Source organism: Odocoileus virginianus, chromosome 3 (genome assembly GCF_023699985.2).
Source record: "Odocoileus virginianus isolate 20LAN1187 ecotype Illinois chromosome 3, Ovbor_1.2, whole genome shotgun sequence".
Classification (NCBI taxonomy): Eukaryota; Metazoa; Chordata; class Mammalia; order Artiodactyla; family Cervidae; genus Odocoileus; species Odocoileus virginianus.
The window spans coordinates 93,727,379-93,746,656 of NC_069676.1; the positions used below are offsets into that span (position 1 = coordinate 93,727,379).

The 19,278-nt window shown below is 40.0% G+C and overlaps 1 long non-coding RNA gene across 1 annotated transcript in view; it reads right to left on the reverse strand.

Moving 5' to 3' along the window:
• The window catches only part of LOC110134753 (uncharacterized), a 75,565-nt gene that overhangs the window by 32,349 nt on the left and 23,938 nt on the right, over nt 1-19,278 (reverse strand). Inside the window, exon 2 of the long non-coding RNA XR_011485077.1 lies at nt 13,177-13,308. This is a non-coding gene — a long non-coding RNA (uncharacterized lncRNA). The remainder of the gene's footprint in view (nt 1-13,176; nt 13,309-19,278) is intronic.

Sequence of the window (19,278 nt, forward strand, 5' to 3'; positions counted from 1 at the left end):
TACTTTCCTTTCTGGTTGTAGACATGCCCCAAAATTGAGTAAGCATTTTATCAAAATAAATAATTGGGTGTACCTTTGAATATGGCTGAGGAACTAATTTTATTGCATATCATTGAAGATTAAATTTCACTGTCCCATTCTGAGCAATTATAAACTCTTCCCCATTTTTCCCTCACACAGTGTATCTATAAGTGAAATATAGCCATTGCCTTGTATTATGAGTTATGGTTAGGGTATTAATATAATTTTATCATCCAACACAGATCAAATTTAAAAGTAAACAGGGTACCATAAATAATTACACTAGGAGATTAAACATGAGTCAAATCATCTCAGCCCCATAATTAGGGCCATTAAAATTATTATGTGATGAAAATATGAGATGATGGAGTAGGGAGAATCACAATAAAAACAAAACTTTGATGTGATTGTGAGAGTCTTACTTTGGTTTTCCAGTGAAACTCAAAGTATAAAATAAATATCATCTTGAAAAATGTTCCGAGATTTTAATTTATGGATGTCTAATTTTCTATTTCTAATCCATCTGGTCAAGGCTATGGTTTTTCCAGTAGTCATATGTGGATGTGAGAGTTGGACTATAAATAAAGCTGAGCGCCAAAAAATTGATGCTTTTGAACTGTGGTGTTGGAGAAGACTCTTGAGAGTCCCTTGGACTGTAAGGAGATCCAACCAGTCCATCCTAAAGGAGATCAGTCCTGGGTGTTCATTGGAAGGACTGATGCTGAAGCTGAGACTCCAATACTTGGGCCACCTGATGCAAAGAGCTGACTCATTGGAAAAGACCCTGATGTTGGGAAAGATTGGAGGCAGGAGAAGAAGGGGACGACAGAGGATGAGATGGCTGGATGGCATCACTGACTCAATGGACGTGAGTTTGAGTAAATTCTGGGAGTTGATGATGGACAGGGAGGCCTGGTGTGCTACCGTCAATGGGGTCACAAAAAGTCGGACACGACTGAGCAACTGTACTGAACTGAATTTTCTACTGACCTCACTTCTTCAAGCTCATTCCACTTGTTTATTTAAAAACTTTGTAAATTTAATTAGGCTCTAGATATTGAGACTTCAGATGATACATATGTTTATGTTTAATAGCCAATAGAAAATAAAAAATGAATAGAAAATTGTCAACAAATTTCTGATGTGGAATATGGATTGGTGATTTTGAGGGCATTAACACTGAGAGGATATTGAATCTTCAGTTCAGTTCAGTCACTTAGTTGTGTCTGACTCTGCAACCCCATGGACTGCAGCACACTATGCTTCCGGTCCATCACCAACTCCAGAGTTTACTCAAACTCATGTCCATCGAGTCGATGATGCCATCCAGCCATCTCATCCTCTGTTGTCCCCTTCTCCTCCTGCCTTCAATCTTTCCCAGCATTAGGGTCTTTGCAAATGAGTCAGTTCTTCGCATCAGGTGGTCAAAGTATTGGAACTTCAGCTTCAGCATCAGTCCTTCCAGTGAATATTCAAGACTAATTTCCTTTAGGATGGACTGGTTGGATCTCCTTGCAGTCCAGAAGACCCTCAAGAGTTTTTTCCAACACCAAAGTTCAACAGCATCAATTCTTTGGCAGCTCAGCTTTCTCTCACATCCATACATGAAAGTGAAAGTGTTAGTCGCTCAGTTGTGTCCAACTCTTTGTGACCCCATGAACTGTATAGCCCACTGGGCTCCTCCATCCATGGGATTTTCCAGGTAAGAACATTGGAGTGGGATGCCATTTCTTTCTCCATAGCTTTGACCAGGGGGGACTTTGTTGGCAAAGTAATGTTTCTGCTTTATAATACACTATGTTTGTCAAAGTTTTTATTCCAAGGAGTAAGCATCTTTTAGTTTTGTGGCTGCAGTCACCATCTGCAGTGATTTTGGAGCCCAAGAAAATAAAGTCTGTCACTGTTTTCATTGTTTCCCCATCCATTTGCCATGAAGTGATGGGACCAGATGCCTTGATCTTAGTTTTTTGAATAAACTGTTAGATGACCTAAACTACTAGGTGACAGAAAAGAGGTTCCAGCCCTGGCTATGCAGACTTCTGCCCAACTCAAAACCCTGGGAGATGCAGGAAATGTCATGGAAATCCAATTTCTTTCCTTGCTGACTCTTTAAGGTGAAAACTCAAAGGTGAAGAAATTGAAATGTAAAAAGTGTGGCCAGGATTTTCATTTTTGTGTAATTCTGAACTCTGTCTTCTTCTATCATGTCACATTACATTATACAAGCACAACTATTTCTATATTTAAAATATTCCAGAGTAGAAATGATGTTTTAATTTTGGCAGCGGTTAGAAACTGCTATATTTGGAGATTTGAAGGATATAAATCATCAAATGAAGCTAAAAGTTTCTACAGATAATTGGAATTCTAAGGTGAACAGTGTCATATGAAACATTCATTTGGAACTTCGTTAAGAAATTCAAAAAGCTAATATATGTTTGTGTACATACCTCTGCTGATAGCATGTTATTTTATTTGTATCAAAGGGCCATGGTCCTTTTATTTAAAAAAAAAAGTTGCTCATGGGGACTCATTACTGAGTCAACATCTACAATTTGTAAAACCCCAATTTAATTAATATGATTGACACCAAATTGTGAATAGTTTATAAACTAATTCCCCTTCCACCTACCTCCAGCCTGGTCTGCACACATTCCCTGGGCTACTTGCAGTTGCTAAAAGACCAAATTAATCATAAATTATGGAAATTGTTGGAGAGAGGATTTTCTGAGCAGGGAATTCTGACACTCTACTCCGACTCAAGAAATTAACGGATCTCTTCGTTCTCTTTTCAGTGACCTAGAATTCCCTCTCTACAAACAAATCTGCACACTGTGGATTCATAATATAATGATATTTTTTCCGGTCAATATCTCTATGATATGTAAAATATTATCCTAGCATAATGTTTGTATGTTTACATGGATTTTATATTTATTATTTAGGCTTATGTAGGGTTTGTTTTTCTGTTTCTACACTGTTGTCTAATAGAATCATGTACTTAAAGTTGTAGACAAGGCGATGAGTATATGGTTTAATCAGTCTGTTAACATCATTCTATTATTTTATATTTTATTTAAAAGAAAGTTTTATCCTTCTACATGTATCACTGAACAAACATAAAACACAACCAAATCAATATAAATCCAGCTTGAAACTATTATGTCAGATCATGCATTTACCAAAATGTTCTATGATTCCATCCAGACTTTGCCCCTCTTTCTGGTATAGTATATCTTTCTCTAATGGCAGGCATTAAGGAAATGCAACTTCTGATTCAAACTGGGAAATAATTTGAGGAAGCTGTTTACAGTCTGAGGGAAATTTTAAATCATGTTAGAGAAAATGATTCTCATTTGGAACTAGCAAACTTGTGTTCAAATCACCTTTTAGCATAAGAACTTATGTGACTTTTAGCATGTGGATGAAAATGGCTTTGTAGATCCAGTTTCTTCCTCTGTAAAATCAAGATGATACTATTCCACCATCTAACAGGTAGTTACTTGGGAGTCAGTGATTAGCAAACACCTGTAAATTCCTCTGTAGACTTGAAAGCACCCTGAAACAGAATACAACCTCTACACACAGGGGCCTATTAAGTAATTTACGTCACTTTTAATTTCAGTTTGATGCCAAAGTCATGTCTCACCCCCCAGCTTCCAGCCTCCCCCACAATTCTGGGGCGGCCTACAGGCTCCAGGCTCTCCCCATAAAGAGGCAGATTGGGCTCCTGCAGGCAGCGTGTCTGTGTTCTGAGTGCATTTGCCACTTTTTGTGGCTCAGTGCAGTGATAGCACAGGGCTTTGCCAGTTGGTGGAGACAGAAATTTTAGCCATAGTAGTAACTTGAACACATAGGCAAAATTTTTAACATCATCATGACTTACTGCTAGAAGACACTGAATACATGCATTAGACACACATCAGCTCTTTTAATTACCATTTTAAAGCTTCACTAGTTCTTTTATCCTTTATGTTTAATAAGCTATTATAACAGTTTCATATTATCTTCAAATTAAACTTTTCTTCCATTAAAAAGTGAAACCTTTAAAAATGATTGAAATATTTTAATGTGTAGTTGAAAACAGTTTCAAAGTGAAGAATCCAGAGATAATTCTCCTTTGCTGTTCTTTCATGTATGCATGTACACCATAAGTTGGAAGAAACTCCTTCACACAACATGTATCATAAAGTAAAGACTTGAGACCTACTTTGGGAGAACGGGGAAATGAAGTCCTTTATCTCCCGAGGAGATCTGAATAAAGGGTGTGAGTTGTTACCAGTTTCAAAGTTCCCTGAAAACAAAGTATGATTTTGTTTTATTTTCTTTTCTGATTCTCAGATGCAGAGTGCTGATTATGCTCAGTTCATGGTACATTATCACCAATGATCCATACAAAGACTCTCTTTTGTTTTCCTTATCTGTTTATACACATTTATCCCCCTACTGTCCTTCTATTCCTATTTATCCAGCAGTCATTCTACTAATATATTAAGTGTATTTGGTGTGTGTGTCTTGGTAAATGCATGCATGTATTTTTAACGCACTAAAATGGTATTCTACTATCTATGACAATCTCTACCGTCACTTTTATCATTGAATATTATGTTCTGAGAACATTCATTTTTCTTTGTGTCCCTCAAATCCAGGACTTCAGGACTCAGCATTTCATACACAATATTTCATGGTGTGCATTGACTTTCTTTTCTTTTCTACCCTTCCAGCAGTGCAGTCTCTGGTTGCCACAAGCTCCCTATTACTATAAATATCCCTACTGTGAACCTTGATGTATCTGTCTGAAGACATGTGTGAGAATTTCTTAGAACCATACCTCGAAGGTGTACATAATTTTATTTTCTTGGGAAATAGCAGAATCTCTCCATTATGAGTTTTATAATCTATTCTCAGTAGCAGCAGATTCTATGTCAACATTTTGTGTTATCCCGCTGTCTAAATTTTTGGCCATTACATTATAAATTTTTACATTTATAATTCTTGGCTCATCAATCATTTGAATACTGCCTTATGTTTCTTAGCTTTTTTGATTTTCTACTCTGTAAAATTCTTACTGACTTTGTCAACTTCAACCTCTCTTGTTAACTTTTCTATTGGTGCTGACCTATTGATTTTGTGGAATTCTAGCTTTTGTTGTTCTGCCATTTGTGGACTTCAAATACCTTTTCCCATTCTGTTTTATTTGTACTAAATTTGTACATGGAGTATGACATCCTGGAGTGTGAAGTCAAGTGGGCCTTAGGAAATATTACTACAAACAAGTGGAGGTGATGCAATCCCAGCTGACTTATTTCAAATCCTAAAAGACGATGCTGTTAAAGTGCTTCACTCAATATGCCAGCAAATTTAGAAAACTCAGCAGAGGCCACAGGACTGGAAAAGGTCAATTTTCATTACAATCGCAAAGAATGGCAATGCCAAAGAATGTTCCGACTACTGTCCATTTGCACTTATTTCACATACTAGCAAGGTAATGCTCAGAATTCTTCAAACTAGGCTTAAGTAGTTTGTGAATCAAGAACTTCCAGATGTACAAGCTGAATTTAGAAAAGGCAGAGGAACCAGAGATCAAATTGTCAATATCCATTCGATTATAGAGAAGGATAGGGAATTCCAGAAAAATACCTACTTCTTCATTGACTACACTGAAGCCTCTGGCTGTGTAGATCACAACGAACTGTGGAAAATTTTTAAAAGGTGGGAATACCAGACCACCTTACCTGTCTCCGGAGAACCCTGTATGTAGGTCAAAAAAGCAATAGTTAAAGCCAGACATGAAACAAAAGAGTAGTTCAAAATTAGGAAAGAAGTATGTCAAGGCTGTATTGTCACCCTGCTTATTTAACTTCTATGCAGAGAACACCATGAGAAATGCTGGGCTGGAAGAAGCACAAGCTGGAATCAAGATTGCCAGGAGAAATATCAATAACCTCAGATATGCAGATGATGCCACTCTAATGACAGAAAGTGAAGAACTAAGGAGCCTCTTGATGAACGTGAAAGAGGAGAGTGAAAAAGTTGGCTTAAAGTTCAACATTCAGAAAACTAAGATCATGGCATCTGTCCCATCACTTCATGGAAAATAGATTGTGAAAAAATGACAGATTTTATTTTCTCGGGCCCCAAAATCATTGTGGATGGTGACTGCAGCCTTGAAATTAAAAGATGCTTGCTCCTTGGAAGAAAAGCTATTACAAACCTAGACAGCATATTAAAAAGCAGAGATATTGCTTTGCCGACTCTGTATAGCCAACACTATGGTTTTTCCAGTAGTTACATACAGATATGAGATTTGGACCATAAACAAGGCTGAGCACCAAAGAATTGATGCTTTTAAACTGTGGTGCTAGAGAATACCCTTGAGAGTCCCCTGATCATTAAGATCAAACCAGTCAATCCTAGGGGAAATAATCCCTGAATATTCATTGAAAGGATTGATGCTGAAGCTGAAGCTCCAATACTTTGGCCACCTGATATGAAGAGTCGACTCATGGGAAAACACCTCAATGCTGGGAAGGATTGGGGGCAGGAGGAGAAGGGAGCAAATGAGGATGAGATGGTAAGATTGCAGCACTGACTCAATGGACATGAGTTTGAGCAAATTCTAAGAGATAGAGAGGGACAGGGAACACTAACATGTTGCAACCCACGCGGTGGGAAAAAGTCGGACAACACTTAGCGACTAAACAACAATAACAATTTTGTTCAGAGTCCATTTTGAATCAGTTAAGTTCAGTTGCTCAGTCATGTCTGACTCTGTGACCTCATGGGCTGCAGCATGCCAAGCCTCTCTGTCCAACACCAACTCCCGGAGTTTACTCAAATTCATGTCCATTGAGTCGGTGATGCCATCCAACCATCTCATCCTCTGTACTCTACTTCTCCTTCCACCTTCAACCTTTCCCAGCATCAGGGTCTTTTCAAATGAGCCAGTTCTTCATATCAGGTGGCCAAAGTGTTGGAGCTTCAGCTTCAACATCAGTCCTTCCAATGAACACCCAGGACTGATCTCCTTTAGGATGGACTGATTGGATCTCCTTGCTGCCCAAGGGACTCTTGAGAATCTTCTCCAACACCACAGTTCAAAAGCATCAGTTCTTTGGTGCTCAGGTTTCTTTAGGGTTCAAATCTGACATCCATACACGACTCCTGGAAAACCCATAGTTTTGACAAGACAGACCTTTGCTGGCAAAGTAATGTCTCTGGTTTTGATATGCCTAGGTTGGTCATAGCTTTTCTTCCAAGGAGCAAGCATCTCTTAATTCCATGGCTGCTGTCATCATCTGCAGCGATTTTGGAGCCCAGAAAACAAAGTCTGTTACTGTTTCCATTGTTTCCCCCTCTATTTAACATGAAATGATGGAACCAGATGTCATGATCTTAGTTGTTTGAATGTTGAGTTTTGAGCCAGCTTTTTCACTCTCCTCTTTCATTTTCATCAAGGGGCTCTTTAGTTCTTCTTCTCTTCCTGCCATAATGGTGGTGTCATCTGTATATCCGAGAATATTGATATTTCTCCTGGCAGTTTAATTTCAGTTTGTGCTTCATCCATCCCAGCATTTTTTATGATGCACTCTGCATATACGTTAAATAAGAGGGTGACAATATACAGCCTTGACGTACTCCTTTCCCATTATGAAACCAGTTTGTTGTTCCATGTCTGGTTCTAACTGTTGCTTCTTGACCTGCATATAGATTTCTCAGAAGGCAGGTAAGGTGATCTGGTATTTCCACCTCTTGAAGTATTTTCCACCCTTTGTTGGAATCAAAACACAATCAAAGGCTTTGGTGTAATCAATAAAGCAGAAGTAGATGTTTTTCTAGAACTCTCTTGCTTTTTCCATGATCCAACAAATGTTGTCAATTTGATCTCTGGTTCCTCTGCTTTTTTTTAAATCCAGCTTGAGCATCTGGAAGTTCATGGTTCACATACTGTTGAAGCCTGGCCAGGAGAATTTTGAGCATTACTTTGCTAGCATGTGAGATGAGTGCAATTGTGCAGTAGTTTGAACATTCTTTGGCATTGTCCTTCTTTGGGATTAGAATGAAAACTGACATTTTCCAGTCCTGTGGTCACTGCTGAGTTTTCCAGATTTACTGGCATATTGAGTGCAGCACCTTCACACCATCATCTTTTAGCATTTGAAATAGTTCAACTAGAATTCCATCACCTCCACTTGATTTGCTCATAGTGACACTTCCTAAAGCCTATTTGACTTTGCATTCCAAGATGTCTGCCTCTAGGTGAATGATCACACCATTGTGATTATCTGGGTCGAGAAGATCTTTTTTGTACAGTTCTTCTGTGTATTCTTTCCACCTCTTCTTAATATCTTCTGCTTCTGTTAGGTCCATTTAATTTCTATCCTTTATTGAGTCCATCTTTGCATGAAATCTTTCCTTTTTTATCTCTAATTTTCTTGAAGAAATCTCTAGTCTTTCTCATTCTATTGTTTTTCTCTATTTCCTAGCATTGGTCACTGAGGACGGTTTTTTATCTCTCCTTGCTCTTCCTTGGAACTCTGCATTCAGATGGGAATATTTTTCCTTTTCTCCTTTGCCTTTAGCTTCCCTTCTTTTCTCAGCCATTTGTAAGGCCTCCTCAGACAGCCATTTTGCCATTTTGCATTTCTTTTTCTTGGGGGTGGTCTTGATCCCTGCCTCCTGTACAATGTCAGGAACCTACACCCATAGTTCTTCATACACTCTGTCTATCAGATCTAATCCATTTTAGGTACAAATTCTTAATTTTATCTAATACAGTTGAGCAGTTTCCCCCCAGGCTTTGTGCTGTTGAAATGTACAAAGTCCTCTCTTGGTATGAAGACCTTTAAACACGTCTTCCTATTATTTTTATAGTGCTACTGCTAACATTTATTGTTTAAATACTTGGGAATCATTTGGGGTGGAGGGTGGAGCTGTGCCAGCTGTGAAAACTTAATTCCCCAAACAGGGATTGAACTTGGGCCCTCGCATCAAAAGCACCTATTCATAACCACTGGGCTGCCAGCGAATTCCCTGGAAGCACATTTCTAATGTGCGGATAGGTAGTGATCCAATCATGCTTTTATCCATATAGTGAGTTAGATTACTTAATAGTGTATACTAAAGCAATTTATCTTTAATTAATTGCTCTGTGATGTTCCTTTATTATAAATTAAGGTTCTGTATGTTTGTTTCTCTCTCTGAGCTTTCTCTTCAATTTCATTTGACTGTGGTCAATTTCTGCCTGATATCATTCCATGTTTATTATTATGGCCTTGTAATTCATCTAATTATCTGCTTGGTTAATTTTATAGATATGGAATAATCATAAGGTCATTTGGTCCAAATTTCCACCTAATGCCCAAATTTCTTTCAACATTTATGATTACTTATTCTCAGCCTCTGTTTAAACAATTGCTGATATCTTTCCAGGTATTCCTTCTTGCTGTTGATTAGATATCTTCACACATGATCTTTGCACTTGAGATGAAGTCTATTTTCCTGTAACTTCCACCCTTTCACCATAATTCGAGAAAAACAGAAGTTTTACTTCATCTAAAAAAGAAAAGAAGCAAAAAGCAAAGGAGAAAAGGAAAGATATTCCCATTTCAATGCAGAGTTCCAAAGAATAGCAAGGAGAGGTAAGAAAGCCTTCCTCAGCGATCAATGCAAAGAAATAGAAGGAAACAACAGAATGGGAAAGACTAGCGATCTCTTCAAGAAAATTAGAGATACCAAGGGAACATTTCATGCAAAGATGGGTTCGATAAAGGACAGAAATGGTAGGTCTAACAAAAACTGAAGATATTAAGAAGAGGTGGCAAGAATACACAAAAGAACTGTACAAAAAAGATTGTCATGACCCAGATAATCACGATGGTGTGATCACTCACCTAGAGCCAGACATCCTGGAATGTGAAGTCAAGTGGGCCTTTGGAAGCATCACTACAAACAAAGTTAGTGGAGGTGAAGGAATTCCAGTCGAACTATTTCAAATCCTGAAAGATGATGCTGTGAAAGTGCTGCATTCAATATGCCAGCAAATTTGGAAAATTCAGATGTGGCCATGGGACTGGAAAATATCAGTTTTCATTCCAATCCCAAAGAAAGGCAATGCCAAAGAATGCTCAAAGTACCACACAATTGCACTCATCTCACACGCTAGTAAAGTAATGCTCAAAATTCTCCAAGTCAGGCTTCAGCAATACGTGAACCGTGAAGTTCCAGATGGTCAAGCTGGTTTTAGAAAAGGCAGAGGAACCAGAGATCAAATTGCCAGCATCTGCTGGATCATCGAAAAAGCAGGAGAGTTCCAGAAAAAACATCTATTTCTGCTTTATTGACTATGCCAAAGCCTTTGACTGTGTGGATCACAATAAACTGTGGAAAATTCTGAAAGAGATGGGAATACACCAGACCACCTGACCCACCTCTTGAGAAACCTGTATGCATGTCAGGAAGCAACAGTTAGAACTGGACATGGAACAACAGACTGGTTCCAAATAGGAAAAGGAGTACGTCAAGGCTGTATATTGTCACCCTGCTTATTTAACTTATATGCAGAGTAGATAATGAGAAACACTGGGCTGGAAGATGCACAAGCTGGAATCAAGATTTCTGGGAGAAATATCAATAACCTCAGATATGCAGATGACACCACCCTTATGGCAGAGAGTGAAGAGGAACTAAAAAGCCTCTTGATGAAAGTGAAAGAGGAGAGTGAAAAAGTTGGCTTAAAGCTCAACATTCAGAAAACTAAGATCATGGCATCTGGTCCCATCATTTCATGGGAAATAGATGGGGAACAGTGGAAAGAGTGTCAGACTTTATATTTTTGGGCTCCCAAATCACTGCAGATGGTGACTGCAGCCATGACATTAAAAGACACTTACTCCTTGGAAGGAAAGTTATGACCAACCTAGACAGCATATTAAAAAGCAGAGACATTACTTTGCCAACAATGGTCCATCTAGTCAAGGTCATGGTTTTTCCAGTGGTCATGTATGGATGTGAGAGTTGGACTGTGAAGAAAGCTGAGCACCGAAAAATTGATGCTTTTGAACTGTGGTGTTGGAAAAGACTCTTGAGAGTCCCTTGGACTGCAAGGAGATCCAGCCAGTCTGTCCTAAAGGAGATCAGTCCTGGGTGTTCATTGGGAGGACTGATGCTGAAGCTGAAACTCCAATACTTTGGCCACCTCATGCAAAGAGTTGACTCACTGGAAAAGACCCTGATGCTGGGAGGGGTTGGGGGCAGGCAGAGAAGGGGACGACAGAGGCTGAGATGGCTGGATGGCATCACTGACTCGATGGACATGAGTCTGAGGAAACTCTGGGAGTTGGTGATGGACAGGGAGGCCCGGCATGCTGCGATTCATGGGGTTGTAGAGTCGGACACGACTGAGTGACTGAACTGAACTGGACTGACTGCATGACAGTTCTTTAGCTATGCTTGTGATCTTTATAGTTGATCATCATCTTCACCATTATTTTTTTCTCTAGGTTTAATGTTCTCTACTATTTCATCTGGCCCCTTCTGTGTCTTAATATACAGACAAGTCTCAGTTCCAGACACATCCTCCTCAGTGCATTTGATCTTTGATCCTTTTAAAACATCATATGTGTAACTAGAAAACAAATAATTTAGATGTGGTCAGATAAACAGACAGTATAGTGAAATTATAGTCTCTCTTCATGTGAACATCTAAGCTATTGATGGCTATGCCTTTCATGGTGTACCTAATGCAACTCTTAAAGATGTAGCACATCTTGAAAAACAAGTTAAAATGTACTTACGTCTACTACCACTACTGGAATGAATCTTAATTTCTTTCAACTGAACAAAGTGACATAGTATCTTTAGTACAGTTAGATTTATGATTTTCAAAATCTTCCCTCTATGAACTGATTCTCAGAGACCTTCGACTGGCTACTTTTCAAGACACACGCCAAGAGTGATCATTTCTATAGTCACATATCTCAAAACTGCCATGATATACAGTTGCTGTTGTTATTCATTTGCTAAGTCACGACCAACTCTTTGTGACCCTATGAACCGCAGTTTACTAGGGTTCCCTGTCCTTCACCATCTCCCAGAGTTTGTTCAGACTTATGCCCACTGAGTCAGTGATACCATCCAACCGTCTCATTCTCTTATGTACAGTAAAATGTCTATTTTAACTTATTTCACATGAGATCTAGTTTCCTTGGACTACCCCAAGTCAAATTGGCCATAATAATACCCTGACATGTCTTTTAACTATTTTTAGCAAGATCTCCTCACATATCATTGGGCTCCCAGCATGGAAATATTTGGGAAAATATCAGAAGGATGATTTGACCCCCCCTCTAGGCAAGAAGGGAGAGAAACTTAAAGAACCAGTGACAAGTTCCATGTCAAGAGGACCCGGAGTGTGACAAATCCTGTCAACCATGTAACACAATGCTGCAGGCTGGTCAACTCACCTTTGGTGGGCTATTAAAGGATTAGTCGCATCACGTCCCCATGCAAACTCCAGCTGTGTGCCCTGAAATCCAGGGAAAAGGCTGCAACCATGTCGAGTGTGGTGTTCACTGAAGAAGTTCATTGAAATGAATTCTTAGTTGTTTCTCCACCCCCCAAAAGTCTTGCTTACCCTGCTGGAAAAATAAATACTTTTGCTGCATGGAGCTTCAACATATTTCCCTAAGCAGTGCCTAGCCTATTCTGACAAGCTGTCCTTAGGTTGTGTTTGGACACGCTAAGCAAGTTAGTTGAATGCATTTAGAATCAGCTTAGAAATCTGTTGAGCTTTGTCTGAGTATATACCAGCATAATTTATCTCATCCTTCAAAACCCAAGTGAAGGTCATTTCCTCAGTGAGGCTTTCCTCTCAGCTAGAGTAAGTGCTCTGCCTCTTTATGCTCTCTTCAAAGACAGTTCACAACATGATTAAGATATTCATTCAGAAAACATCTGAGTGCCCATTACAAAGCACACTCTGTGCTTGGTACTGAAGGTACAGATTTGAACAAAAGCTAACCTTTGTTTTAAAGAAGTTACAGCCTAGTTAGAAAGATACCCACATAAACACACTGATTGCAACATTGTGTCTTAAGTACAAGGATGAAGGCCTGTGCAAGAGATAGAGTTTAGACAGCTAAGTGATTAAATTACCTTGAATTTGAGTCAGTTAAGACTTGACAGGTGAGACATTTGACTGGGGTCTTGAAGAGACAGACATTCACCTGCAATTTAGTTTGTCTTGTGTGTGTTGGCTTCTACCACTGGAGTGTTGTGCTTCTTGGGCTAGAAAACATGAATTCTTTAATCACTGAAGTACCACCGCATAACAGAGAAATAGACATAGAGCTGTGCTCAAAAATATTAGAAAAGGTGTGTATTTTTACATCTACTTTATTGAATACATTTTTGTCATGGTTATTCAGTCACTAAATTCAGTCCTACTCGGCAACCCCATAGATTGTAACCTGCCAGGCTCCTCTGTCCATGGGGATTCTCAAGCAAAAATACTGGAGTGGGTTGCTGTTTCCTTCTCCAGGTGATTGAAGCCTATTGAATACCTTACCATCAATAAAATTTTCTTTCTAGTTATTTAAAACACATAGTTTAAAAAAAAACTCCAGGAGGAGAAATATCCTGGAAGAGGCTTCTATTATTTACTATCAAGACCTAAAGGAAGGTCCTTTGTCCACTAGTTTGACCCTGTCATTCCCGATCACTGGTCATGAGAAGGTCTCCAAATTACAGTTTATGCAAACTCTTCTGCTGGGTTTTGCTTTCTTGGGCAGCAAGAGCTGAGTGTGCAAACATCCTTTATCCCTCATCACAGTGTGAAAGTAAAAGTGTTAGTCACTCAGTCCTGTCCTACTCTGTAACCCCATGGACTCTAGCCAGTCAGGCTCCTCTGTCCATGGGATTCTCCAGGCCAGAATACTGGAGTGGGTTGCCATTCTCTTCTCCAGGGGATCTTCTCAACCCAGGGATCGAATCTGGGTCTCTGGCACTGCAGGGAGATTCTTTACCAGCTGAGCCACCAGGGAAACCCAGAGGCTTTGCCTTATGCTCTGTAACAGCTGATCCATCGAAAAGACATGTCATGATCATAGCTTAACATTTTATCACCTCCACAGCATGTCTGGGTTGAAAGCTGGCACCTACCACAATTTACTCAAAATAGTCACCCCACAGGTGGGATTTTTTCAGACATCAAGGCGGTTCGGTGGAATGCCTATGGTGGAACTGGAGGACTTCCTATTAACAGCTGAAATTCTTTTAAAGCCTAGTCTGCCCAGACTGTTTGATTCAAAGCAACTTTACTTCTAGTGTTCAAGGGAAGTGAAGGGAGGGGTATAGTGGAAAATGTGCCACTAACCTGCAAACAGACAATTTCGTCTTCTCTACTTCCTCTCAAAAAGCAACCTCTTACACAACCACCGGTTCTCACAGGAGTTTAGTCTTCTGTTATCAGATTCCAAAAGAGCTGCTTTCATACTGACTCTCATATCTCTAATGAATATTAACCTCAAAAATAAACAGCCACATGCCGGCGCTAAGCTAGTCAATTTAATCACTTAAATATGTGTGTTCTCCTCGTATTACTGATAAGCAAACCGAGGTTCAGTGAGTTGATCAACATCACACAGGAAACAGGCACTTGAAACCAAGTCTACCTAAGCCTGAAATCTTAGCTTATCTCATTAAATCACCCAACCTCCCTAAGCTGACACAAGTCACAAAGATGCAGTATAACTTAGATTCTTAACCGTCGTGAACAGACATAGGAAAAGGACAATTCTCATAATATTTGGAGAGCGGAGGAAGACAGCCAACACTTTGGAATGTGAGACTCTTGCCAGCGCCAGAGTGTGGGGAGGAAACTCAGGATGATGTCAGGGTGAGTTGTTGTGGTGATCAGGAGCAACTCAGACGCAGTCTACAGATGAACCTAGACTGAGGAGGACAGTCCCTGATGCTGGGAAGGGGGAGGTGGGCACAGAAATCAGTTAGGAGGAGGCCGCTGGTGAAACACACAGTGAAGCCTGGTTCTTCTACCACTTTAGCTTTACCCAAGCAGATGTGCTTTTAGGCTCTACGGGGTGACCAGGGACAAGTAGTGAATAAACAGACTTATGGCTACCTGAGGGGAAAGATGAGGGAGGTAGGGATAAATTAGGTGTTTGGGATTGACAGATACACCCTACTGTATATAAAATAGATAAACAGCAAAGACCTACTGTATGGCACTACTGTATACACCAGAAACGAACACAGCACTGTAAATCAACTACACTTGAACAGAACAAATAAACAACAAAAGAAAAAAATATAGGACAGAGACAATTTGAATTAGACTTTCGTCTTTGGAGACCCATATAACACTTAGACCAGGACAAACAGAGCCTCTACTATGGCTTTTGGGGTGCATTTCTGGAAACTTCCGCAGTCTCCCAGTGCTGAGACATGGTGGAGGAGGTGAAGGGAAGTTGAGGGAGAAGGTGAGCAGTGATGCTCTTCTACTGTTGAGGTGAGTACCCTGAGCCTGAACTGGGAAGAGGGAAGATGCTGGACTTACTTCCTCCTTTCCGTGTGCCTTCTGGCCCTCTATGCTCCTATCAGGTCGGTGGGGTTAAACACATGTCCCACAAGTCCCAGGATGTGTGCAAATGAGGTCATATCACTCCTTGGCTAGCCTGGGGTTCCACAAGGTCCCCTGGAATAAGACTACTCTTCCTCTCTAGAGCAATTGTTCACTTACTGAATTGCTTGAGATCAAGGCACCAAACTGATGCTGACATGCTGGTTTAGGGTGAGTTTCATTCACCATACATAAAGCATAAAAGTACTTCAAATGCACTGGTTGAACAGAAAATAAATATCTGTCACTTCCCTGTCTACTGTTCTAAAACTTCATCAATATATCATTATATTTCCAAAGGTTCTGTAAATTCTGTCATGCACTTTAAAATCAAATTGCTGGTAAATCCCTAGGCTCTGCAAAAATGATTTACTTGAAGGAGATTCTGCTGGGCACCATCATGAAACCCTGGTGTTCAGGGTGCCACTGCAGGACCCTCGGAAGTTGGGGACAGAGGCATTGTTTTGGGGCCAGTGACTTCTCTTTAACGCAGTGTAGGGACTTCTCTTTAACATGCTGCTGGAATTCTCCTGGTGCTCCAGTGGTTAAAATTCCACAATCCCAATGCAGCGGGCACAGGTTTGATCCCTGGTCAGAGAACTAGATCCCACATGCCACAACTAAGACCCAGTCAAATAAATAAAAATTAAAACACACACACATGCATTGTAACTGAGCAGGAGTTAAGCCTCATGACACTACAGTAAGTTAAACACCTGCTAAAATGTCTCACAAGTTTTTTTCTCTACAAAGAAATGATTTATGACTCTACATTTATCATTGAAAATTTGAACTGAATAAAATATATGCTTGATATTTACCTGAAATATGTTTCAAGATTATTATGACTGCTTGTAGTATGTATTTATTTCCTGGTATTTTATTTATCTGTTTATTACAACTGCCCAGAATATGTAATAACAAAATTTATAGTCCTTCAATTTTTTTTTCTTCTGGGAAAACAGGATTAAATAGAATATTAAAGTAGAAAAAAAAATCCATGAGGTCAAGGGTGATCTAGTGAGCAGTAAGCAGCATCAGGACCCTTAAAGGTGGCTCACTGAGACCGCCTCTGACTCAGCACGGTGACGTGCATCTGAAGAACTTCCGTGGGTCTCACACTTTCACCTTTTTCATATGTCTCTAATGTGGAGGCCGCAGTGTGTCGTTCATCTAATCTCAGCATATTGCAGCCTCTACATTACAGCCATTTGAAAATGGTGAACTTACGAGACAAAGACATGATGTTTTGAAGTATTAATGCAGATCCACCAGAGTCAGACTTCAGCCTAAAGAGGACACAGAGCCCATTTCTGATAAGCAACATTCCAAGAATCAAATGAGGTTGAAATTCAGCCCCATAACCATAGATCTTCAATATGTTGGGCCAGGTAAATAAGTTTCCCTTGGGTCCCGGCTACAGTTCCACAAGGAGAGTGGTTTCAGAGAATTCTGACATGGTTGAAACGTCCAGGCTTAAGTGTTTCTCATTCAAATCTAAGCAAATCAACTGCTCTAAGCAAGACCTTAACTGTCAAAAAATTATAGGTTGCAATTTGCAAAATGATATTAATTCCATGTTATATTACATGGGTCCCTGAAATATATTTCAATACCTACAGTATGCAGCTAACACCTGCTTAAAGTATTCACTTTGTTTGCCTGGCTGCTTTAAGCATTTAAGTTTATAACTTACTGGGTCAACTGGGCAAAATGTCAAACTGATGTGAAATACACATAGCTGGTGGTGAACACCTACACTTCCAGTGTGGACAGCTCCGGGTAGAAAAAGTAAGGTGCAGGGGACAATTAAGTCTACAGATAATTTAGTTGTACCAGTAATACAGTCTAAGAAATGGTGAAAATAAGGAAAGTTAGAGGTTGAAATATTAATAATATACATTTATATATATTACCCACTCTTAATTATCTTAACCCAAAAGATATTCTTTCTACTACATCAGAAAGTGTCACCGTCATCTAGCAACACGATCAAACACCTTGGTTTTCGAGGGACAGCTAAACACATCTGTACTACAGCTACATTCATGGACTGCAAAGAGCAGACGTACACTGGCCTGTGGGAAAAGGGTAAATTTTCCATAATTTTTGAGGTAAAGCAGCCAATTCAATTAAATACCACTCAAAGACCTTTCTTTTGAGACCAGCTTTTTATCCTTAACCTGACCTTCTCCCAGGGTGTTCGTGTTTAAATTGTTTACTGACGCCATGTATGATAAAAGGTCACAGCTAGTATATATGCTCCACGTTGTATTACACATCATACAGGTCTAATGTTTCTGACCGAACCCCAAAGGCATAAGTATTAGTCACAGAGCTCGGCGTTAGGGAAATAATTGAATTTGTCTGGCTATGCAATATCAAATGATGTGAAGGACAAATAGTCTGAAAGGCCAAGTCAATAAGAGACGAGTATTCTGAGAGTATTTGTTTCCCCCTCCAGAGTACGCCATGCCTCTGCAGAATGATGTGTGAAATGCCTAGGAAAAGATCTTAAGGCAAACAAAGAAAAATCTTTACAGTTTCATCTTAATTTTCCGGAGCTTTTAAGCACATTCATTTCAACAGGGGTGGAAAAGAAAAACGGGAAGCATGGGGACTGTTCTTAAATGAGTGGGCTTAATGTATCATTGCTTCCTTTTATTTTGTAAGTAAAGAAACTAATGCTGGGTCCACAGCCCTGACAAAAGGATGAAAGAAGGATCAACCTGTCAGGATAAGGTCGATCAAGTTGCGCCTGTGTGGCTTTAAGAAAAAATAAAAGTGGTGGTTGCAAACATGCCAGGTTAAAAAATCTGAGAGCCATTTGATTTCCCTGGATATTACAAACCCAAACCGTTTCACAAGCTTGCGAACCTCTACCATGCTCCAAGCACAACTCTAGCACCCAAAATGCGCTCTCTTCATCTGCCCAAAAACCCAGTGAAGGACGTACAATCACAGGTCTATTTCATGGAGGAGAAACAGATTCAGAATCTAGACGGCCTGCCCACGATCCCTCAGCTAGGGGCAGGCACAGGATTTGAAGTCAGGATCCCAATTCAGAGCCCCAGCCCCGGTGTCTTCCTCCCTTCCTCCTCATCTCCCCTGTGCCGCATCTGAGAATGCCTGAGAAGCACCTCCCTTCCCAGAAGTCATGTGATCCACATTGCAACAGCTAAACTGTCTTTGGCGTACTTCTCACATGAGGGCTGCAGTCTGCACCTCACTTTCTCTTTTCCCCAAGCAGAAGCAGGCCCCACACCCAGTCACACACTCCAGTAAATATCTGAGAAGTAACTGGGCCCTGACCCATGTTTCAGTACCCCCAGCGGTCCTGATAAGGTGTCAGTGGATATTTCCAGATGATTTACTATTTTCCAGGCACTGTACCAATACAATATGCCTCATCTTATCACATTTCCTCTCCAAACACCACGGTATCTTTAGACAACCTTTATGCACTCTAATGCTTCATCAGAAATCTATCAAAAAATAGAAGCCTTGTTTTTTAACTTACCTTTTTGCATCAGTCGTCAGAGTGGGTACCTGGTAAGTGTGGATGGACTGAATGAAAAGTCATTGGAAGGAGACATACAAAGAAGCCTGACCCACAAGTC